Genomic DNA, 6,415 nt, shown 5'->3' with positions numbered 1-6,415 from the left:
TATCTTATGGCTGTGGAGATGCTTTTTTCCGTCTTTAGAGGATGTGTAAGGTATCTGGCCCATTAAATAACTAACCTGGACTTCAGTGTGAAAACTGCGTGGCTGCCAGAGGGCTTAGTTTCCTTCTGGACCATAGACTTTTGTAATGGCAACAACCAGACAAGCTGTCATGAAACAAGGTATCGAGGATCTCTTCACCAGCAGGTAAATACAAAAGGAAATGGGAATAACATACAGATAGTTCATTAAAAAAAAAAAGTCCCTGCTTCTTACAAACTCATGCAGGAGGTGAAATAACCACCAGGTTTACAAATCATGCAGATTACTCTGGTTACATCCACTGTAAGAATGATGAATTCCAGATTTCTTCTGGGGAAAGATGCCTAGTAGTCCTTGAGTAGTTATCTTCTTCCTTTGTCTCTGTTCTTTGTAATCAGCACTTAAAATGAATACTTATTAAGAAAGACATTATCTTCTTCAGTCTAACTCTCCCTAAGAGTAATCCCACCTATTTCTTCATGGACAGTCATTCAACACAATAGCTATTTGAAACAAATTTCCAGACCATGATGTTGGTATACAGGAAGACCTACTAAACAACTCAACCTGTTGTGAATGTTGTTTCCATTTTTGGAAAGTTGAAAAAGTATGAAGGATTAAGTTCGTAGATTTGTTTTTGTATCAGATTCGCCTTCAGTCATAGTCTACAGTGTATACACGTGTAAAAAGTATAGGGTGGGGAAAATGATTGAGATGTAGTCTGATATAGTAACATACAGAATCTTCCTGAGTTATGTCTTGTCTTGGATTGTACTGTCAGCTATATATAAAAAAATCACCTTATTCCTAAAAATTGCAAATGAATTGGTGAATTTTCCACACCCCAAGGTGAGTTGTTCCAATACCTTTCCCACACGATAAAATGGTATGCAATTAAAAATACCACATGACTAAAATTTAAAAAGTGAAATTAAATTTTAATATTAAAAATCAAGGTGCACCTTGTTTCTAGTCTGATGCTATCTGGCTTTTTTTCATAGCACAGTCTTCAGCGAACTTTTTTTTTCTGTTAGTGGGCAATGATGAAGTGAGAGTCCTAACAGACTGTTTTCACCGTTGTCTCATTCCATGATTTTGAGATAAAATCGTGACTGTGGAGAGCATTCCTGGAGGGATGTGAAGAGCCTTGGAGTGTTACTCACAGAAGAAAACAGGCAGAGAATTGTGCTCTCCCTTGGAAATTAATTCTGGACTGACTTATGGCCCAGAGGAAAATGCCTGTTTATGCTTGGCAATCTTTCTCTTAAAACCTCCCCTGACGTTAAGGGGACTCTGATGGAAAAACTGGGTCAAGGCAAAGATCTCCACTCCATGTTTCCCAGGGGTAGGTGAAGGGGAACTGTTCTTACACTGGGACTAATTTTTTTTTTTAAAGCAATGCTCAGATTCCAGTCTCCAGCATTCAGATGAGCAGAGCAGCTGGCTGTTCTGACATGGGCCCTTCAGAGTTTCTTCTGTTGGTAGATTTCTGAATGCAGAATAACTATGCAGTGAAATACACAGTAAAGAAGGTACAAACCAGATAAACGGACATCCATTCTGCAACTCTCAATAGCATGGCATTTATGTTAGTAGTTGAGACCCGTCTTTGAATTAAAGGTTGTAAAGGCTCAAACACAAAACTCCTGGGCAGATACTGAAATTTCTGGGCTATTATATTAAAGGCACCCAACGAGGCTTCTGCCCTGCTGCCACTCCCAGCTGTTTGGCATTTTTGGGAACCACATACCTGATATTCTTTCTGCCCTTCCCAACCTGATGCTGGAATTTCACCAAGCCAGAGGTGAGAGCTTGGGAACCAGCACGGTCGAACAGCTTCAGGATGTAAGCAAGAGTTCCTCAAGTTTTGCAAGAGGATATTTAAGAGACTTTTTCTGTCTTCGTATTAGAAAACCTTTTCAAAGTAGTTGACTCAGGGCCCCTCAGCAGTTCCTGAAGTAGATTAACACCCCAGCTTACCTGTAGATATAGCGGTTGTGAGGGGTATGTGTGAGCAGCGCTCTGTGCAGATGCTACTAGTGCCAAGTCATGGCTCCAGAGTTAAAAACAGTAAAGTTTCTATGGTGGATAATTAGACTCTCAAAAACCCTTGTTAAAGAAGTAGAGAAATCCAGGGAGCAGGAAGGGTGTTAAAAAAAACAACAAAACAACAAAAAACAAAACCCTGCCTGTGCAAACATTTTGTACAGCTGCCTCAAAAAACAATTTACTGAAATGATAGAGTTGGAAGTTTTATGGCATTGCAGTAGGGCCACAGCAGGGGTAGGAGTAACCTTAGCACACAGCAAACCCAGGTAATTCCAGTGTTTCCTGAAGGAAACAAAAGCTGGAGCTTTAGCAAACAAGCAATCTACTTAAATGTTTGAGAGTGAAAAGTTTTTTCTTCAGATAATGAGAAACTGTAAGGACATTGTATTGTGGAAAAGTTACTTTTGAAAATAAAATTGTTAAGAGCTTTTGCTGTAAGGTTTATAGGTACAACTTCAGTTTGATGTTGCAGTCTATGGAGTATCTATGTATGTGTTTTTCCCTCACCCTCCTTAACAGACTCATGGTAAGAAATTCGGAGGAAAATTTACCCTGCCTGCTGCAACTTCTCTGTTCCCTCATTTCTTGGTTTTCAGGCCTTGGACACTCAGTAGTTACTATGACTTCATTGTAGCTTCCCCTTACATAGTGCCAGTCACTTCTCCATCACTTTTATGATTCACCTAGGAACTGATCTGTCTGAAAATCTGCACTGGGGAATGAGCTTTTTACCATCCCTGGGGTGTCCTAGGGCCCCCCTTTCAGCTCTGCCCCTCAGAACACTGAGAGCAATACCACTGGACTCCCATGCAGGAGGTGGACAACTGAGAAGGGATGAAGAGCTTCTGCATAGTGTGTCTAAAAATCACTGCTCGGGTTACACAGCAGTCATGCTTCATGTTAAACTAGTGCCCACAATGCCAACAGAGAGGGCAGGGAAATAAGCAAAAGAAGTCAGAGTAGCAAAAAAGGTTACCTAAATTTGTTATTTTTCACTACGTCTCTCAACTAAAAAGGAAGGTATCCAGTTGCAGGAATGTTAGCGGCAGGAAATGAAAACACCATCATTTTAATTAGCTTACCACACCTTTGCTTGACTAGTGTCCAGATGCAATTAAGGGATTCCAAGCCAACCATTTCTTTTGTAAACATTTTTTTTTCCCACCCAGCATGAGCATCCCCCGTGCTCACTGTTGAGCAGCGATAAAAGGTGTCTGTAGCTCAGCGGTGCAGGGCATCCAGAGGAAGCAGCAGAGACCCAGCCAGGCGGCTTTGCCTGCTCCTGCCTGCAGTTTTATAGCCCAGGCTGCGGTCTGATACCCCTACAATAAAGGTCTAAGTGCTATTGAGAGTCGCAAGCAAATGCTGAGGCACAATCTGTGCAGAAAAGGACTTCAAGGTGCTGGGAACTGAAATTTGTTAAGCTAGAGAGGGACTGTTCTTGCACGTCATCACTGCGTTGGTCGGTGGACAGGTTTGCGTGGCCTGCCTCACCATACTGCTCGTGGTGTGTGATGGACAGGTTGTTGTCACATGTGCCAGCTCAGACACCTTGGATGGCGATGGCGACTCCTGGGTTAGATGCCTCTCTTTGGGGGAGGATGCATGGTGGTGGGAGAGAAGAAGCCCTTGGAGTTACAGGGCAGAGGAAAGACTGTCTGAAAGGCTGCTGCAGGCGGGTGTGAGAGATGCAGCCATACGGGAGCAGAAGCAGAGGTGGGGAGGTGGTGACTACTGGCCCGGCACCCCCCAGCACTGCACTGTGACCTGGGGCAGCTGCTGGGCTGCAACTGCCGTTTGCCAACACTAATCCCAACAGGGAGACAAGCTCCTGCACTGCGGTGTATGGAGTAAAAGCACTAGGCACTTGGTTGTGCCACCCAAGAAGGGATGTTTCAGCTTGGGAAGACACACAGAGAAGCACAGAAATGTTGTCTAGGCAAGCTGTGAAACACCGGGAGGTAGAAAACACATGGAAGAGGGGAAGGATTAAGTGTCATAGGAACAGGTAACAAATTTGAGAAGCCAGAGACTAAGGTGAGGAAGGCTGAAGAGAGAAAGGACATGAGGATGAGGAAGCAGAAGTATTTTGGTGAAGGAGGGGCCCCAACTCTATGTTCCTAAGTTGAATTCTTTGAAGATGGGTACCTTTGTGAATTCTACCTCTCTGAAATGGTCTGCTTGATTTAGTTTAAGACTGGAGTCTTTAAGACTTGCATTTGCAAACTCTTAGTCCAAAAGTGAGTGCTGTTCAGGCACACATAATGCCTGGCACAGATAAGCATAATACATGCTTAACAAAAATCAAAATGAAAACATGTTCTTAACTATATACTTCAGGAAGCCTAGGATCACAGTGCAAAAGGGACCTTGTGGGCTTGATTTCTTTTTGTAGGTAACTATTTCATACAGTCATTTCCATACATTTATTAAAACCTATCTAAAGAGTATTTTGTTTTCTTCCTCCTATGAGTATTGTAGAACCTTTTGTTAGGAACTTTGATCACAGTCAAGCCCCACACACCTATTTGCTCAAGGCAACATTGTTCTTTTGTTTAAATATGCCTTCTCATTCCTTGTGTTTAATTCACACTTGTATTTATAGAGCACAGCTGCATTCTTTCTTAGCCTTTATTCTGCTAGAACAAGTAAGTGAAGTTCATCCAGTTTACTCCCGTATATTACAAGTGCCCAATGCTAATCCCTGTAGCCATTCAATGCACCTGCTCCAGCTGAATTCATCTGTCTTCCAACATGGATGACAAATATTGTAAAGACAACTCCAGGTGCAGATTTACGAGGACAACAGCATTAATATTTCCCCATCACTCTTGAAAAATTCTTCCTCAGAACACTCTGGAATCACACTTGTCTGGAATCACACATTACACCACACCAATAGTTCAAAGACAATAGATGATTAACCAATGCACTCAGGGCTTTCTGTGTCTCCATTGCTTTCAACAGATAAGCATTTCTGGTATGAGCTGAGAGCTCATTATTAAGCCTCCAGGTTCGTGACCCTGCACTCCTCCTTGTTACTGCTATTCAAATTATTGGTGTTTTCCAGTTTTTCCTGTAGAGTCCTACTCCACTGTTTTGACAGTAACTCCCAGTTTCATGTCACCAGAAACAAAGAATGTGTCCTTCAAACAACTTTACATATCACCACAACTTTAACCTCAGTGCGAACATTGTCCAAGCCATTGTTGCCAACGGACTTACAGGACAATAAAATCCAGTTTCTCTTGTGTGGCCTCTCTAAGTGTCACCTGTGCCCTGATGAATTGTGATGATGCACCGCCTGTTGACAACAGCTAGATACAGGCTGAGGAGCTGCAGCCACCCTTAACAAAACCTTGGGGTTTTGGTCCTCGCTCTGTTGCATAATTGGCTTGCTTTGAAGGCTGAAGGCAAAAAGAGCCCCGTTGCGATAAATGCTGTGCAAGGATACCAAGAAAAGAACCTGCCCCTCAAAAGAGCTTGCATCTATTGTGCATCTATCCACACACTCTCATAAAAAGAACAACAAAAAACCCCACTCTGGGATAATAAGCTTTTGTGAACAAGACCTGCCTTTTTGCTTTGTATCCACAGCACTGGAAACATAAGAGCCTGAATGATCTGCTCTCAATTGTGAACAATGGAAACACGCTGAATCACTAAAACCAAAGCTTCAATAGGCAAAATGGAGCCTTGTCACTAAGACAAACTGCTAATAGCAACAATGAGGCTTGGAACAGCTTGTATGGAGCTAAACTGGCTCTCATACTTCAGTTGAAGTTCATCCAAAGTTGAACAGGGAAGTCTCCAGATGGTCACTGCAACTGGGGCTAGAAGGAAAGGCCATTATGTTACTTACTTGTTTATACACCAAGTGTGGAATTTTGTTTAATGCTTAAAATTCAGACTTACACCCACAGAAGTCAACAGGATAAGCCATGAAGCAAAATGGCATCACTTAAAGAGGGAAGATGTTACTACCTTTTAGACATTGTAGTGATAGCACTTTGGCAGTTATTCACTCAAAAAATGGGGGGAAAGGCACAATTGTGTTGCAAAGTTTGTGCTGTGCCTTTTTCATACAGCATGTAAAACAATGCCATTTATTTTATAGAAGAAAACATCTAACTTCACAGTATTTAAACAGCTGAGCAACAAAACCCTGCATTGCAGCCCCAGTCAGGAATGCGACCGGCAGGGGTATGGATGCCCCCATTGGTGAACTGAGCTGTCAGCTACACTTCATTCTGGGTCTTCCATTTCGGGTCGTATTTGTGCCAGTCCCCCGTGCTACACAACCATGCTGACAATGCAGACTTTGCCG

The sequence above is a fragment of the Streptopelia decaocto genome, assembly GCF_964273445.1.
Source record: "Streptopelia decaocto genome assembly, chromosome: 3".
Taxonomy (NCBI): Eukaryota; Metazoa; Chordata; class Aves; order Columbiformes; family Columbidae; genus Streptopelia; species Streptopelia decaocto.
This window is presented reverse-complemented; position numbering follows the sequence as displayed.